Here is a 17,637-nt window from a genome sequence, read left to right on the forward strand (position 1 = left end):
AAAATATTCAGGTTCAGCTTGGTGGACATTAAACATGTAAAACAATGAAGGGGGGAAGGTGGGGTGGGGGGGGTGGTGGTGGTGGGATGAATTGGGAGATTGGGATTGACATGTATACACTGATATGTATAAAATAGGTAACTAATAAGAACCTGCTGAATAAAAAAATAAAATAAAATAAAATTCAAAAAAAAAACCATGTAAAACAATGAATGTTACCATTTCAGACTAGTATAATCCAAAAACAGTCTTATTAATATGAAAAGAATTCCTTTTCAAGTTTTTCGAATGTTTACACCTAAAAGCTCACCATTCCAAACAATTAAACTATATACAAACTTCCTTTTTTTTGGTGAGGAACATTTATATTTTTATCCATCATATAAAACTAAAAGGACCCCCAGCCAATTATCCTCCCTGGATGACCAAAATACCAGTAAAAGTGAGGGGCTTTTGAAGGGTTTTGAAAATTCAAGGGATATGTCTGGATTTGCGTTTAAGAAATAAAGACTACTCGGGATTCAGTGTAAAGAACAGGTGTACGGGAGAACCCAGAGCAGGCAGGGGCTAGAGTAGTTAACTGAGGGAGGGGTGTTGGGCTGGAGTGAAGGCGGTGGCAGGGAGCCTCCTCCCCACGCAGCCGGAAAGCACACAGTAGGTATACAGGAGGACTTCCTGAGAATGTCACTGATGACCCAGGCTCCCAGTAAGCAGAGGTCCAGGCCCCTGCTCTTCTGTGTCCAAGGAACCTCTAATCTCTTCAGCACTGGAGTACCATCCTCACCAAGTACTATTCAGTTTGTTGGTGAGAAAGGGACTCCCCCGACACTGAACAGGTGAGACTGACAGCAGTTTATCAGTCACATACACTCACAGTCACCACACACCACACACCACACGGGGTCCCATGAGGCTGTACCTGGGAGCAGAGAGAACCAGAAAGGGCTGTGCAAGACAGGCTTTCTGGGAACAGGAAGGTGGGCGCTCCCTGTGCCCACAGGAAGGTGTGATTGGCTTGCTTGCATAATTCCACAGCCTGGCAGGGAGGTGAAACCCGTTAGGTTGAGGACCGGGGGGGGAGGCGGCTGATCCAGCTGATAGGAGAGCTAGCAGAGGGGAGCGTTTCCCTTTGGGTAGGGGCATATCTGCTGAGAGCTGGGAACTCAGAGCGAGGCCTCTGGGGCCCTGTGAGGCTCAGAGGTGTCCAGGAAGCAAATGGCATTTCAGGCCTTACAATACAAGTGGGTTCCAGTGGAGAGAGAGGTTGGGATAGAGATGGGGGGGGGGGGGGAAAGTAAAACAAAACAAAAGACAGGCCTTGACGTTAGTGTGACATGAACTGGGGCATACGTATACCTCAATTCTGTACACTTGAGGCCCTCAGGGGGAAAAAATAATATTTTTTAAAAAAACAACAAGGAACAAGAAAGAATGAGGTTCAGATTGGGGGGAAGGGATGGGCTAGGCTCTCAAATATAACCAGGCTGCAGGCCAGGGGTCTGTGTTCTCAGCAGAACAGAAAATGCTATTTGTTACAAAATGTCCTGGGAGCGATTGCCCATTGAGATAGCAGGAATAGAGGGAAATAAAACTTCAAACAGGGTTTGATGGCTGAGCTAAGGCGATCGGGCGGCGAGGCCGGCTGCTCTGTGTGTGAGCGGAGCGGGGCACGCAGGCGGGCGGCTGAGGGCCACAGCATGTCAAAAACTTGTCTCTCTGTCACTCAGACACTTTCCCCAGGAAAAATTTTAAAGTTACCTCCTGGAGTCTACAGGGGGCAATGTGAAGACCTGGACACCTAATAAAATATAATGAGGCAGGTTGTAATCATGAAGCGTCTAGATGTCAGGACCGTTGAGAAACCTCTATAGGGACAGGATGAGATCGGCCACTTGCAGATGCTTCCCGGACCCGTATCACTGGTGTGTGGAGGGTGAGAACCAAAGGAGCTGGAATCTGCCGGGAAGCCCCTGCATGCTCTGAGCCGTCACACCTCGTGTCTGAAATCCAGCAGGAAACCAAGTTCAAGCCAGCTGCACCCACAGATCAAAGGTCTCCCCATCAAAGCCTGCTTTTCTATCAAGGGAACCCCCCAGCCAGAGATAAAGAGCCCCTGTTTCCACCCAAGGAGTAGCCAAGGAGTAGCCTGGGCTGGAAAGCCCTCCAAGGCCCCAGAGGAAGTCTTCTGTGCAGACATGAAGAGTAACAGTCTTCTCTCTCAATCTCTCTCTCTCTCTCTCACACACACACACACACGCACACATGCACACACGCACACACGCACTATAGTGGCCTAAGGATCCCTCAGAGCATCCACACCTGCCATAGTGGGGAGAGTGGAGAGAGCCTTCAGAGACCTGAAATCTGGAATAAGTCTAAATTCCAGTCCCCCACACACAGCGGTGGCCTTGGGAAAGTCACTAGGAGACTCCCTACGTGGCCTTGGACAAGGCACACCTCTTCTGGGCCTCTATCTGGTGACAAATGAGAATAAGGTTTGTCTTGCTTATCTCTCCCAACTGAGTGAAAAATCAGATGAGATAACGGATGAAAAAAAAGAACCTGGAAGCCTGAAGCCCTGGACAAGCGCCGCAGAGGTCGTAACCACAACCTCCCCTGTGTTGACTCCTCGTGGAGACTGAGGCAAGGACGGGCCTGCTGTTGATTCAGACGGGAGCCAGAGGTCCCCCCTCCAGCTCTTAGCAGGCTGCCGCCACCCTGCCCCATCCACATTTCCCTCAGAGGGCATCTTCCACTGACCCACTTGTTATACGCTGATCTCACCGGCACTGGGGCTGACAAACACTTGCCCTGCTCTCAGCTTTGATGTGGAAGCTCCGCAACGCTAATAACTGCTTCCTGAGCCACCGACCAGCTCTGTGGTGTTTCCCCTCAATGGACGTGTTTTACTCCATAAAACAAAACCGGCTTTGAAATCAACTCTCAAGGTTGCTCCCTGGAAGTGACTTCATTAATTTTTTTCCTGCAAGGTCATGGACATAACTCAGACTCAGATGTGTCCAAAACGAAGCGATGTGTACATTATTCTTGGAATATACAGCTCCGGATAGTTTTTCCCACATAGGCAGCAAAATGCCAAAACCAAGGCATCAGAGTCTGAGCCTACTTAATTCTAGCCCAACAATTCCCAAAGTGTGGTCCATGGAGCCCTGGAGTCCCCAGGGGCTTTCAAGACAATCTTCATAATGATGCCAAGATAATCTTTGCCTTCTTCTGTGTTGACATTTGTCTTGACAGGGCAATAGCAATGGTGTGTAAAACCGCTGGTACCTTAGCATGAATGCAGGCAGTGGTACTGAAATGTGCTAGCGGTCATTGTATTCTTCACCTACACTCACAGGAAAAAAACAACAGCTTTGATTAAGAATGTTCATGAAAGATCTACTTCTGTGTTGTCTAATCCAGTAGACTTAGGGGCTTTTTGCACGTTTGTGTCTAGTCTGAATTGAGAAGAGCTGTGAGTATAAAATACACACCAGATGTCAAAGACTTGGCACAAGAAAAGAATGTAAAATTTCTCAGTAATTATTTCACATTGATTAAATGTTGAAATAATATTGTGGGTATACTGGATTAAATAAAAGATATTAAAAAGAATATTCTTGAATAAGCAGTAAAAATTATTAATTTTATTAAAGCTGATCTTTTCAATCTTCCATGTGATGAAATGGGAAGTAGTCATCTAGCACATCTGCCGTGTCCTAAAGTACCGCGGTTGGCTCAAGAAAAAACACTTGTACTGTTGTTTGAATTGCAAGCTGAATAAGTCGTTTTTTGTTTTTTGGTTTTTTTCATAGAGCATCGATTTTACTTGACAGAAAAACTGACTCTGGTTACTCAGACTTGGGTACTTGGCAAGATATTTTTTTTGAAAATGAATAAAATAAGCCTGTCATTTCAAGGAGAACTCACAGTTTTTGTTGCCAATGATAAGATGCAAGCTTTTAAATGAAAATGAGACATTTGGAAAACTGGTGTCTGCCATTAGGAACTTGACGGCTTTCCAATACTTAAACACCTTTCTAGGGAGATGAGTGGTGATATTAATGAATGTGATTTTTGATATTGTGTAATGATATGCCACAGTCAAACATTTGGAAGATTGGTATAATGCAGCAAACCAATGTTTTCAAAATGACCAATATAGTGTGTTACAAAATTGTGCACGTGTAAAGTTTCTATTTAAAGGGCAAGATAGACCAAGGATATAGTGTAACCGAGTACAAAAATTCGTTAATGTGATTTCAGATTCCATGTGGTAACTAGCACTTAAAAAACCACCACTGGCTGAGTTTTGGTGTAGAATCACTGAAGAATATCCACAATTATCTGAAAAAGCTAATACTCCTCCCTTTTCCAGCTATATGTCATGCAAAGTTGAATTTTCTTCATTAATTCAACCAGAACAATATATCTCAACGGTCTGAATGCAGAAACAGATATGAGAGATGAACAGTCTTCTATAAAACCATATTTTTCTTAAAGATTTTTTGGACGTGGACCATTTTTAAAGTCTTTATTGAATTTGTTACAATATTGCTTCTGTTTTATGTTTTGGTTTTTCCGCCCTGAGGCATGTGGGATCTTAGCTCCCTGACCAAAGATCGAACCCGCACCCTCTGCATTGGAAGGCGAAGTCTTAACCACTGGACCGCCAGGGAAGTCCCAGGAGGGGGGTGAACTTTTCTTTTTTTTTGGCCGCACCTCGCGGCATGAAGAACTTCCCCGACTGGGGATCGAACCCGCTCCCCCTGCAATGGAAGCGCGGTGTCTTAACCACTGCACTGCCAGGGAAGCCCTGTACAGCCATATTTTAAAAGCATTTGCAAAAACGTAAAACAATGCCCCACTTCTCATTTATTGTTTTGGAAAATAGAGTTATTTTTCATTAAAATATGCTATTTTTTAACATGTAATTTGTTTATGATTAGTATTTTTAGTGAATTAATCATTTTTAGTTTCTCAGTTTTAATTTCTAATATGGTGAATATTGATAGCTAAAACCCACATAAGTAAAAGTCTTTGGGGGCCACAATAATTTTGAAATGTGTAAAGGGCTCCTGAGACGAAAATGTTTGTGAAGGGCTACCCTAAAGGAATTTTGTCAGGTCATTTACTTATTCTTCAAACCTACTGAGGCTCTATTACATAGCAGATTCTCAGCTGAATGTTGGGAAAACGGATAAGATACAGACCTCCCGCCAGGAAGCTCACAGTGTGATAAAGAAAATAGCTACCTATGATACAAAAGAATAAATCTAACAATCAAAGCAAGCTCTGGGAAAATTCTGTAACCCAATTTGGATATATGAAAATGAGTTCCCAGTGGAAGTGATGAGTGAGGTGGGCCTGGGTCATAAAGGATGAGATTATGCAGACAGAAAATACAGGCTCCAACGAGCCAACGGAGGGCAAGGAAAGAGGTGATTTCAGCTAGGTTTCTGTTAGACAGTGGGAAACAAAGAAAAGTTCAAGCAGAAAAGATATGGTCAGATTTGCATTTTTAAAAATAAATTGTTTTCAAACAACCCAATTTTTAAAAGGGCAAAGGACTTGAGTAGACATTTCTCCAAAGAAGACATATAAGTGGCCAATAAATACATGGAAAAATGCTCACTAATCATTAGGGATATGCTGATCAAAAACCACAATGAGATACCACCTCACACCCATTACTATATTTTAAAAACCCAAAACAAAATAAAAACAAAATAACAAGTGCTGGTGAGGACGTGGAGATATTGGAACCCAAGGTCAACTGCTGTATGATTTCATTTATGTGACATACCTACAGTAGATAAATGCACAGAGACAGAAAGTAGAATTGGTGGTTGCCAGGGCTGGGAGGAGGGAGGAGTGGGGCATTACTGCTTAATAGTGTTAAAAGATAAACTGAGGCATATTAAAAAGTTTAAGAGTTTATTTGAGCAAAAAACAATACAAATTAGGCAGTACCAAAACACTGGTTAAGAGCTAAGGGAAAGATGTGTAAGGAGAAGAGATGGAAGGCAAGGAAATTATTTGATTGGCTATAGCTGAAGCGGCTGCTTTATTTGAGAAAGTCTAGTTGGCTGTTTGGATTGGTTGTCCTTAGGTTTTGATTTCCTAACCTTGAGGCAATATAGGCTTAGGTTTGGATTTGCAGACATAGGCTACTTAAGGCATTAAAGCCGCCTCAGGCTAATGACCTCCTTATTTAATTGATTTATCAATGGGTACAAAGCTCTAGTTTTGCAATATGTAAAGATTTCTGGAGATGGACAGTTGTGATAGTTGCACAACAGTGCAAATGTAATTAATTCCCCTGAACTGTACACCATCTGGTTGTTCCTGAATTATATCCTTTTATAATAAATCAGTAATCTAGTAAGGAAAATGTTGCTCTGCATTCCATGAGCCACTCTAGCAAATTAATCGAACTGGGGGAGGGGGTCATGGGAACCTCTGATTTATAGCCAGTAGGTCAGAAGCACAGGTGATAAACTGGGTTTGCCACTGGCATCTGAAATGAGAGGGGGAAGGGGTCGGGAAGCAGTCTTGTAGGACTGAGCCATCAACCTGTGGAATCTGATGCTATCTCTGGGTAGATAGAGTCAGAACAGAGTTGAATTATAGGACACCCAGCTGGTGTCTGGAGAATGACTTGATGCTCTGTGGGAAACTCCCTCACACACGCACATGCACAGAGAAACTGAGCCTCAGAACCATTTTAGGAGGAATTGAAGATGACTTGCTGGTTACTATTTCCAGCGAGAAAGGAGTAGGATCTCCATCAACTGATAAAAGAAAGTGATTTCGGGGGTAAGATAATGAAGGTTTACTTATGTTGATACCAAGATGCCCATCTAAGTAGATATGTCCAGTAGGCAATTGAAGTCTAAAGCTCAGAGAAGTATGGACAGGAGACCAAAAACCCATCAGTGTAGGTGGTAGCCAAAACTATGGGAGTGGATGAGGTTGTCCAGAATGTGTATTTATTGTCAGAAGAGAAGGCAGCCTGAGACAAAACTCTAGGAAACAAAAGAACTGAGGAAGCTGGGCTCATGAGGGAGATTTAAGAAGGGAAAAGCAAAGAGGTCCCAGGACAACCAAGGGAATGAGGTGTCATGAATGAAACAGAGCCTCAAGAATGAAGTATATTATATTAGGAAAAGGATTTCCTTGCATCATTGCTTCTTAGGAACAATAAAAATATAACTTTATCATGCAAAAAAAAAAAAAAAAAGAATGAAGGCGTGAGGAACGGTGTCAAATGCAGCAAAAAAGTCCAGTAAGATAAGGACTAAAGGTTGTTGGTTGGTTTTGGAAATTAGAATGTTAATTGTGACCTTATGGGTAGAAGTCAGACTGCTGTAGATAAAGAAATTCTTTAGCGAAGAAATTCTTTAGTGAAGTGAAGAAATGGAGGGAATTAGTAATCCTTGGAAACATTCGAATGAGAAGCCAGAAAGGAGATGCTAATTAAAGCAGTCAGAAGGTAAAAAGAGGGCTTTAAGGTTGTTGTTTATTTTTGTGGAGTTTTGTTTGTTTAAAATAGGAGAAATGGGCATGTGTATAGACTGAGAAAAAAGAACCAACAGAGAGGGAAAGAAAGAAGAATCACAATTGTGCTCAGGGAAAGGATGCGATACAGAAGGCAGGTAGAGGTGATGGCTTCAACCCGTGCAGCCAGTGGGGGTGGGCACAGAGGTTTTGTAAGAGTCAAGCGCAGGGAGATGGAACAGATCATGACTCACAGCCTCATTTCCCTAAAAAAAGGAGGTCATATACCTAAAGTAACAAAGGAAGGAGTTGTTAAGGGTGTCATGAAAACAATAAGTGTTTGGAATAGTTACCTTGGGTAATAAGAATCAGCACCAAAGTGTCAAAGCCCCATTAGAATCAGAGGCTCTGAGGTAAATCCGAGAGGAAAACATGGAATCCTTTCACTACAACCATAGAAAGCACACCTGTCTGCATCTGAAGGGACAGGAAAATGCTCTTGCTTTGGCAAGCCAGGTGTCACTAGGACAGCACAGCCAGTGCTAGTGCATCTGCTGAAATGCTCACCTATCATCAACACAGGCCCGCAGGCAGGGAGGGGTGCGGGCAGACGGCAGTACTGATTGTAGAAGCGTTGGCACATCTTGCTAGTTGTCTTTACTATTAAGTCAATGCAGAGTTGATTAACTTAGCCTTGCTGAGTCTCACTTCCCTTATCTGATAAATGTTGATAATAAATCCTATCTCATTTGTTTGCTGTGTGAGTGAGAAAATATTTCTAAGGCATCTGGCAGCTAATAAGTATTAGATAAATGGCAGGTATATGATGATGATCATCACAGCAAGTAACTATGGCCAACTGGGTTCCACGCCCAGGCACAGACCCATTCATAGAACGTGCCCACAACGAACTGCATCTCACAATCCCATGTACATTGGGCTGCTCCCTTCCTCCTGATGTTCCTCCCTCCTATGCTTCCCTAGAAGGCTAATCATATGAGAAGGGAATCCAATAATTAGATGCACTGCTTCATTTCACAGAAGAAGCAGGGAAAGAGAGAAGTGAAGAAAGAAAGAAGTAAAGGAGGGAAAATTGTGAATATTAATTTGTATTATCAATAATAATAATTAGATGGGAAGGCAGAAATAGAGTTTTTTTCTCACTTACATAGCAGGTAAGCTCCTGAAAAACTAGAATTATTGCAAAACAAATCCAATTTCCTCACAGACTTACATGTCCATTTGTTGAGCCCAGCCTGTGCTAGTCACCATACTCAATGCCAAACATGCGTCACCTCCTTTAATCCTCATCATAAGCCTATCAGGAAGCTACCCCCTGATGCCCATTTTATAGATGATGAAACAGAGACAGAGAGTTTAAGGAACTTGACCAAAGATACTTGTACACTAGTGTTCATTGCAGCATTTTCACAATAGCCAAAAAGGTGGAAACAACTCAATTATCCATAAACAGACGAATAGATAAACAAAATGTGGTACATTGAAATATTATTCAGCCATACAAAGGAAAGAGGTCCTGATACATGCTACGATGTGGGTGGACCCTGCAAACATTACACTAAGTTAAACTAGCCAGACACTAAAGGACAAATAGTATATGATTCCACTTATATGAAATATCTAAAATAGGGTTCCCACAAGGGAACCCTAAAAGGCCAGGCATACAAAGGGACAGGATCTCCACTAGGTTTTTAAAAGAGCTAAACTGCTGCCCCAAATCAGGGAAAGGGGGAATATCGGATTGTCAGCTACAGACATTGAAGAGCTGGAAGCACCTTACAGATTATTTTAGACCAATCTCCTCATTTCCCAAGGAGGAAGCAGGGACTCAGAGAAGTCTGGGAAAGTGCTCTGGTCACTCTTCAAGCCACTGCCAGAGCAGGACCCGGATGTCGCTGATGGTGGCCTGCCTCCAGCCCAGAGCTCACTCCTGCACATCCTGTCACACCTTGGATGTACCAGCCCTGCTGGCCAAGAAGCCTGCTGTGCTGCGAGGACCTCACTCAGAAGTCGGGGAGCCGGACCTGCATTCCAGGCAGCAAAGAAGCCTTCTTGTCCAGACTGCAGAGACAGGGCTGGAATCTCCATGGAGAGCTGCCTGAGATAGCAGGGGCCCAGAACTCCCTCTCAACGTTCAAACACGAGCCCGCATCTCACTCTGGCCACATGGTGAGGGTGTGGGAGAAGACCTAAGCTCAGCTGACACACACAGATGTTTCCTCAAGCTCATTTTCCATCCAGTAACATCTGGGCTCAGCCTTGCAGCCCCTCAACCGACACCCCACTGCAGCAGCCCCATGGCATTCATTGGTTTCCTTGACAGAATGTGGGTACAGGACAGAACCACTGTAAGGAGGACAGAGAGATGGGGTACTGTGAGGCAGGAAGAAAGGGTGGGGAGAGGACCTTATTTATACAGATGCTACAGCAGGTTTGGATCCCTGCTCACTGTTGAGGTGTGCAATTCACCTGCTTTTCTATAACTTCATGTTTGAGTCCCACTGCGCTGGGGTGGCAGAAGTGTAAACTCAAATACCTCTGTTTTCTCAGGACTGTGTGTATATCCTGGGAAGCTTCCACAGTGCTAAGGGGCCGGGTGGGAGGTCACATGCCATGCAGGCATTGCTGAGGTGCCCATCACCCATCTGGTTGTCAGTTTCCAGCCCACACGAATCTCCAGCAGAACATCCCTCATTCCAGGCATAAGGTGCTTTAGATCTGACTATTCCCTTAGCTTTCCTGTGCCACCTTTGAGGGCACAGGACTCATTTTATGCCATGTTGGGGCAGGAGAATCTTAGGCCACAGAGTATCTACCCTTCACCCCGGGGAACCCTTTCTAAAGAAAGCAGGAGTGGGGATCTCAGCACTCATTTGGGATGTCTGTCCCAACTTGTCTGCACACAGAATCCTCACTACTCCCCTAAGAGTATCAGCTTCTAGAAACATATGTCAAGATAACTCTTCATTTTCTCTGCTTCCTACTTTTCCCATCCCTCTCCTGAGGGACTGAGCATAGAACAGCCTGATGTTTAAATTGGCTGAGTGGAGAGGGAAGGCCAAAATATGTAACTATGGGGAGAAAAAAACCCACATAAGTGAATGTCGCACAATGTTGTCATACTATATATCACATTCCTATAGGGTGTGGATGTGCAAGACAATCCTGGCTGTGTGCATATCTGTGGGCGGGAATATCACTCAAGAAGCTGAAAATGACTAAGGGAGATGAGGGGCTTGTGGAGAATGGCATTAGGGGAGAAATTCCTCCACCCTGGTCTTCTCTACTTGGGTGGGAGTAGAGAACTTGAGAGACTTCAGGAGGCCGAGGGCGCTGGGAACACCAGGTACAGCGAGGGGCATGGCAGACACACTGTGCAGTGCTTCTGGGCAAAAGAAGCCCAGAGGTAACAAATTCCAAAAAAGATGTCCTGTCCTCTGGGCTGACACAGAGAGCAGGGCCTTGGCAAACAGAAGGAGGGCTGCACTGCAGCCCAACAAGCCCCTGGGCCAAGCGGTGTTACGCCTCACACAAACTGCATGACAGGGAGTGGTATCCTGGCTACTTTTCATTGCAAAACCACGTCGTACTTCAGATAAGACTACAAGGGAACCTGCAGGAAGGCATGGCTCCACACTCAGCGATCCTGGGTAGTTAAGGAACTGCAAACACAGAATGCCAAGGCCATCAGACACTGGCTACCTGAGTACTTGGTTAGCTTTGGTTTGTTGTTTTTGTTGAAGAGATCCCCACCTCTCAGGTAATGAGCCAAAGCTTGAGAATGAAACATTCAAACAGTTCCATGCTCCAAAGCTTACTTGCTACTCTAAATGGTTTTCATGTGTCTGTATATCTGTGCTCCTCCATGTAAATGCCATGGGACACTCTATAGGGAACACAGAACCTTAGAATTCACCTCCCAAGGTTAAAAAAATGATAAACAAGAGCAGAGAAAAAATAAAGTTGTTAAGCCAGCCCCTGCACATGCCCAATTTTCTGGTAACCCCGATCATATCTGAAGCAAAAGCTGCTTCTAATCAAAGGTGGTTGCATAGCTGTTATAATACTTTCCACATTGGACATTTTAACTTGTGCACAGTGCATCAGGAGGCCTGTGCATAAACAGACTGTCAGGCTGAGGCGGTATGCTCTCTCGAAGAAAAGCCTGCATAAACACACATGGAATGACACACCTCCAAGAAACACCTCCTGCCCCCGCTCACGATGACCCACCTGAAAATTGCTGTGCAAACTGCCAAGTTAACCTGATTCTAGGTTGCTGTTGGCACTATGAGAACGAACTGTTCAACCTCAGAAGTGTTCTGAAATCACCTGAACCAGAGAACACAAAATATCATCATAGTGACCATTCTGCCTTTCTTCCAAGGATGGTACATAACCAGTACCATTCTAGATGCACACGAGAGAAATTAGTTCATTATACCCCACTGAGGCTGCTAGACCCACAATCAATGAATGAAAAGGCATAGACTGGGACCCATTGTATAGCCTGCAGAGTGTTAGGGAGGATGGATGATACAGAAGTACTGATACCCTAAGTGTTTAAAGTCTGATTGAGAAGGTTCTGGTTTTGCACACATAACTGAGCAAAGAGAACCAACTCTGCCTCCGCAGAAATGGCGCCTGGCTTGTGGCGTTACTCAATGGGCCACCGCAGTGGGGCGGGCAGCTTCCATCGTAAGGATGATGATTCTGGAGGTCAGCTCTGCTGTTACCCTGCCTTGAGTGACTCCAGGATGGAGAGAAGAGCAAGGTGAACACTGTGCAAAGTCCTGTAGAAGGAACGGAACAACAATCAAGCCCTCTGAAAAGCATGACTAAGACATTTCGGAAAATGTGAAGGTGGGTTAGATGTCGATCAGTGATTAAGATAATTTTTCACAGAAGACACAGGGCCTGCCATGCCTTTGAAAGAAAATGTAATCAGTTCCCGGCTATGGATTGTTTCCATGTGTTTATTTGTCAACAGCCTAATGAAATAATGCAAAAGAGGGAGGATATCCCAGCCCTAGATCTTCCAACCTGGGGTGCTAAGCAGCCCACCAGGCTTGAGGGAGCTGGGCTCTATTTCCTCCCCTGCTCCAGGACAAACCTTCAATTCTCAGAGCCAGGATGATAGGGTTTCACTTCAGTAGAGACTGCATTTTTCTCATTCTGCCCCAACACTCACACAACTTGAATGCCTTCTCCCTTTTGCTGGAGCCTTCTTTAAAAAAAAACAAAAACAAAAACAAAAAAACAGCTTGATAAAAATTGAAAGGACTAATGTTTGTTCCATCCATGGGCCAACACTCTGACCCTTTGGTACGGTGAAGAGGATGTTACATTGGCAATCCTGGGCTCTAGCTCAGACCAGGTAAGGAGCTGACCCAGGATAAGTGAAACAACACCTGCCATAGTCATTGACAAGATCTGCAATCATTTTCTAAATGTTTTGTATTGAATTTGTTAGGTTATAAGGATGCTTTTATCAGAGACACTCTCCTTAAGTCAATCAGTCTTTTGGGGTAGGGGGGAAGTAGTAAAATTATTCAGAACTCCACAGAACAAAACAAGCACAAGTTGGCCTGACCAGCTCAATGCTCCAGTGTATGGGGGCCGTACACTGGAAAGAGGTTGTCATCCAGGGAGTACCCAGTATTTCATGTCATCCTGATAATGTGTGCTCCTTCTCTGAGTTCCTGGTTACACATCCCCATGTCCTCTTGGTTGGCATGATCCTGATGTTCCCTAACCATCTTAGGCTTCACACACACCCAGCGATGTGTGTCCATCATTAAGGAATGATTTCCCATCTGGCCCTGAGAACCAGTCACTTCAAATCTTTATTCATTCATTTCTCCAAATTTTCCTGAGGACTTTCTATATGCCAGGAACAATGGTAGGCATCAGAAATAGATGGACTGCCCTCAGGGACCATGTAGTCCAATGGATGAGGCAGAGGTTAATAGGTGATTATGACACATGGAAAGAAATTATATGGCAGAAAGGCATACAAAAGGAGCACGGAGGAAGGACTGTAAAATTCATTCTGCGTGGGATTGGAAGACCTCATAAAGAGGGGTACACATAAGTTGAGTCTTGAAAGATGAGCAGAAATTGTCCAGAGAATCATCAATCATTTCCGGGGGTTTTGATTTTCCTATTCCCCAAAGGACCAGGTCATACAACAGTTTATAATTATACCCATACTAAACTTTCAAAAATCCTTTCCTAAGATGCCAACAGTTACTGCTAGGGCTGATTGTAGCCACGGTGTTCTGGCATTGGGTGGGTGGGTTTTGCTGGTCTGCAATCACCAAGCCCTGAGTCAGCTAGTCTCAGAGACGGGCTCTTCCGGGCCCATCGTATTCTATAAAGAGCTCCAAGCACCCATTGTGTGACTGGGCCCGTGTATTTCTGGTCATTGTATGGCTGTGTTAATGTCAATGTTCAATTTAGAAAAGAAGGATATGGGTCCCTATGGACCTTCCACCACCCCCTCCTGCCCATGCCTGTCCTTAGACCTCTTTTCTCTTCCCTCTGGGGTGTTGAAAGCCCTCACTTTCACACTGCGCTTCCCTGAACACAGTGATTCCTACCTGCTGTTTCTTAAACAGTGGATTATAAGGCTGGCAGCTGGGGAACCGAGGCTCTACTTATAGGAATCAGGAAGAGTTTTGAGGACGGTACAAAGATGCGAGGACAGTATATTTTCCCACATGTGTGGGCCATCTGTTTTGCCTGTAGTTGGTTGGGGAATTTCTTCTTGGCTTCATAAGAACTTCAAAATCAACTTATCTCTGGTCTGTGCTGTCAGTGAGCAAATCTCCCAACTTGCCCCGTTCCTCTACCAACCAGACACACTTCAGTTACCTGCAGCTTTTAGGTTATGGATACTGGAGAAGCTTCTTTAGGAGATCGGGCGTGTTGGATGCATACTATTCTCTGGGTCCTCTCTCAGCTGCAATAGGCCTTGGGCTTAGGACATTCCGCCTCCATACAGGAGTGTCCAGTTGTGCCCTTCACTCCATACAGGAGTGTCCAGTGTCTGGCCAAAGCATGAAAGATAACTGACATGTGGGGTGAAGCACAGAGGGCTGCAGATGGATTCCCAGGAAACCAATATCTGAAGCAGAGGAAGAAGATGGCATGATGGAGAGTGGGTGTGGCCAGACAGCTGGAGGGAATGAGAGGCGTGAAAGGCAGCAGCCGTTCCAAAGGAAGCGATGGTACCACCGTCACACACCTGCAAGAGGTCAGTTAGACAACCCTGCATGTGTATCCCCTGGATTCAGCAGTTAGGAGGCTGTTCATGAGCTCAGCAAGTGCAGTTTTCACGCAGTGGTGTAGGCGGCAGCCGGATTACAGCGACTCAGAGAGAGAATGATGGTGGTGATGGTTGCACAACAATGGGAATTTACTTAGTGCTCCTGATTTATATATTCAAAAAGCTTAAAATGGTAAATTTTATGTTATGCATATTTTACCTCAAAAAAAAAACGGCAAAAAAGAGGGGGTATAAATGGACGATAAGGAAAGGAGAAAAGATGGAGATGGAAGAGATATGAGGTCCTGAATTTCTGTTTTGTTTTAACACGGGAGTGATAAGCATGTTCATAGGCCAAGTGAAAGGAGCTGCTAAAAATACATGACAGGAGACTTGACAGCCCAAAAGATGGACAAGTGGGGAAAACAAAGTCAAGGGCAAATTAGAGTGACTGGCCTTGGAAAGAAGAGGACTCGCCTCGTTCTGTGAAACCAGAGAGGAGGAGGGGAGGGTGTGGAGGGGAGACGCCGGCTCTGAGGAGAGGAGGGGAGGTCGTCTGGGCTCCTGAGGAGGCCGCTGTGAGGCGGACGAGCTCAGGGCTGCCGCTGTGGGGCTGGGGAAGGTGCTCCCTAGAGATACGTGAGTTTATCACGTAACAAAAGGTAACAAGGAAGCGTTCTTTCTGGTGAGTCTTCTGTTCACTCTTGGTCGCTTGCTCTCGGTTGTGAATTGGTTGTCCTGACCCCAACTGCCAGGGTCTCCTCAGGAAGAAACGTTAACAAATGCCCCTCAGCCCTTTAGGCCGGGGCCTCCAAGAACCTCCAGGCCAACCTAGCAGGGGAGAAGGTGACAGAATTACGACTGGACTCCCAGGCTAGGCTTTGGGCAACCAGACGCAGGCCTGAGGACGATGCCAGGTTGGCCACGCCTCCAGCAGAGCCACTGGGACCAGGAGGACCCATAGCCACTGAGCCCCATTACTTGGGCCACATGTTTAATCAAACCAGGACAATGAACACACAGCAGGCGGTGTCAGACAAGCGTCAGGATTCTCCCTTTGGTTCCTGCTTTTATCATCATGTGGTTGTCGTGATGCCTATTATTACTGTTACAATTATCATTATTGTAGTTGAATTCAACCCAATGGGATTTGGAGTCCAACATAGAACACTGATGCAGCACAAAAGCATTTTTTATCTTGCCTGCCTCGTGTATTAAGTTTCAGTTTTATAGGATTAAAACCAGCTGAGGTCTGAGGGCCGTCTCAGGCCCACTTGACTACCTTCAGGCGTCCTGCTGTGGTCTGCCACCCACAGCGACGAGGACTCTTCTGGGATACAGACGGCAGGGGCTTGGAGAGACTGGCAGGGGGGTGGTCCGGAAGAGCCTCTAATTAAAGCTCTTCAGACCTGCAACCGTGGGATCCTAACCTCTGCTTCCAGCGTGTGAATGTGGCTCAAACCCCAGACCCCCAGCAGGACTCTGAGGGACAGAAAACCCAAGAAGAAAGAGCAAGAAGCTCAGGGGCTGCAGTGAGGGAGGGCGTAGGGTCTAGCGTTGGGGAGGAGGCCGGCCTGGCGCAAGGTCGCCTCTGTTCCTCAGCCTGCAGACATCTGTGCTAGCCCAAGATAGGAGCAAAGGGGGAGGAAACCCAAGGGAGCAAGAGCCATCATCGTGGTCTGGGTTTTACCTGCAGGAATAAGCCCTTGGGAAAAGGAACATAAATGTCCCATTCCAGGGTTTCTCCTTGGGGAATTAGGGCAGCATTTCTGGGGCTCCCTGGTAGATCCAATGTGCCTTGTGGCTGGAGCCCTGGGGTTGAGTAAACGGTCTGGACACTCCTGCCCAATCCCCTATTCTCCCCTGGCTCTCAGAGGCCCCGCAAGGCCTCCTACACTGCAGGTCCCTCTTCATGGAACAATTCCCTGTGAGAAACAGTCATTCATTCAGTGAAACATATTTATTGAATCCACACACGCACCGACGTAAAGCATAAGACCCTGAAAGAATTTATCTTTGAGTGCCCCTCAGAGATGGTTTTCACACTGGGAATGAGATCGTCTCTGACAGCGAGAGCTAGGGGTGTGGTGGTGGGCAGTGAGCTGGGAGCTCGGAACAGGATACAGCCTTGCCTACAGAGTTCAAAGACGTGCCAGACTTCTCATGGGCAAATTCCTTTGAGCTTATAGCAGACTTCAGAGGACAGTTTGAGACTGCTTTCAACTTCAGCTTTTCAGAAGCTATGATGATTGGCCCTGGAGCTGGGCTTCTAATCCAGGATGCCCTGGTTCCAAAGCATACGCTCTTCCAGCTTTATTTCACTCTGCAGTCCTCTCTTACATGCTCCTACAGGATGGCTCCTGGGATAGTCAGCATTCCCTGGTTATCTTAGGAGATGTGTGTTCCTACTGGATGTGCTTAGGAGGTGAGCTGGAATAAGGAAGTCTGCAGAAATGAACAGGGTGGAAGTCAAGCTCCTTTGGTATACAGATAGAGGCTTGCCCTCCAGGCTCAGTTTCCTAAGGTTAGGATCCAGGCAGAACCCAGAGGCCAGAGAACATTATTTTCAAAGAAGCTGTTGGCCTCGTGGGTGCACTTGCTGCTGCTGTGGGAATGAGACATGCTTTGGGGGGACTGAAAAAAAGACTAGCCCCATCTGGGAGTAGTTGGATGTCGTCGTGACATCTTAATAAGGAATAGAAATTGATCTCTTACAAGAAAAACAGATTCAGGAATGAGACGGAGGGCTCTTATATGGAAGGTGTAGAAGTGTAAGATCAGAAGGAAGAAGTGGCAAACAGAAAAAAATACAAGCTATACATTAAAAATGAAGAGAAATTATA

Source organism: Balaenoptera musculus, chromosome 13 (assembly GCF_009873245.2).
Source record: "Balaenoptera musculus isolate JJ_BM4_2016_0621 chromosome 13, mBalMus1.pri.v3, whole genome shotgun sequence".
In the NCBI taxonomy this organism is placed as follows: domain Eukaryota; kingdom Metazoa; phylum Chordata; class Mammalia; order Artiodactyla; family Balaenopteridae; genus Balaenoptera; species Balaenoptera musculus.